The 1338-nt window shown below is 44.5% G+C and overlaps 1 pseudogene; it reads right to left on the reverse strand.

Annotated features, from left to right (window-relative positions):
• Positions 1 to 526: 526 nt before the first annotated feature.
• Positions 527 to 644, reverse strand: LOC124724775 (annotated as a pseudogene).
• Positions 645 to 1338: the final 694 nt, after the last annotated feature.

A 1338-nucleotide genomic window follows, 5' to 3' on the forward strand; every position in this document is an offset into this window, starting at 1 on the left:
TTAGTGGCCGTTCTGAACAACAAACCACACGATTCATAACTTTTAACATTTCTGTTTTTGTGCTCATCCCACAATGCCGGTGATGACGTATACATTTCGGTGCACTCTGATATTAATGCTCTTTCATCTTCTTTTGAACTCATTTTCAACACAACAATAAACCATACTTCCTTCCTCTGTGTAGCACGCGAGGGACTGCCAAGTATTTTGTCAATAGCCCCCACAGGCGGAGCAATGTTTCCAGGCATCGCAGTACATTTTCAAAGTTGTCAATATTACTGCTCAACCTCGCCATCTCACTCCTAGACGGTCAATATTATTAAAACCACTCCGTCTACAGGCCACAAGTGTCCCATCGGAACCATCCGACCGCCGTGTCATCCTCAGAGGAGGATGTGGATAGGAGGGGCATGGGGTCAGCACACCGCTCTCCTGGTCTTTATGAAGGTATTCTTGAGCGAAGCCGCTACTATTCGGTCGAGTAGCTCCTCAGTTGGCATCACGAGGCTGAGTGCACCCCGAAAAATGGCAACAGCACATGGCGGCCTGGATGGTCACCCATCCAAGTGCCGACCACGCCCGACAGCGCTTAACTTCGGTGATCTGACGCGAACCGGTGTATCCACTGCGGCAAGGCCGTTGCCTACTCAATATTATTAGGCATCCAGGAAATATTGTCCATATTACTGATCGTCTAGCGGCCGCTTCACCAAAGACCTTGCCTTTCTACAGAAACAGATGTACCGCATGATTATAGTCGTAATCAGCACTAATGCTCAGACTTACTCAACGTATCTGCAAGGTTAATATTGATGTCCAAGTCTCTGATGTTGGTTTACGGCGATTATAGTAAAAAGTTATTTTCTAAGTTAATTAACCCGTGCATTAACCCCTTTCCTGTGGTCTGAAACGACTTGTTTAGTATGGTATTATTCGGCAGCTAATGCTAAAGCCCAATAAGGCCCTCATCTTCGAAGTTTGTTGCAATTGTGCCCTGCTAACGACTGAAAAATTTTGCCGGTAATCATCAGCTGCGCAATTGTCACGCATTGCACAGTGCGCAGCCACCAAGTATAATATTTTCTGTTCTCATATTAATTGTAATAATTGACAGTCCTATATTTCAGTTCCTTAAAGTTGAGGGAGATAGTTTACTGTGCAAATGTGGAAACGTCGATTGAGGTTGTTTGCTGTGTAGTATCGATCCATATTGACACAAATGAAAAACTACGTACTCACGGAAAGACGGCATTGAAATGGCAGCAATGTTTACAATTTTTCTTTATTGGAAGGCTGTAGTAGGCCCTACTTCCCAGGCGGAATTCATTTGAATACAGT

Source organism: Schistocerca piceifrons, chromosome 1, assembly GCF_021461385.2.
Source record: "Schistocerca piceifrons isolate TAMUIC-IGC-003096 chromosome 1, iqSchPice1.1, whole genome shotgun sequence".
Taxonomy (NCBI): Eukaryota; Metazoa; Arthropoda; class Insecta; order Orthoptera; family Acrididae; genus Schistocerca; species Schistocerca piceifrons.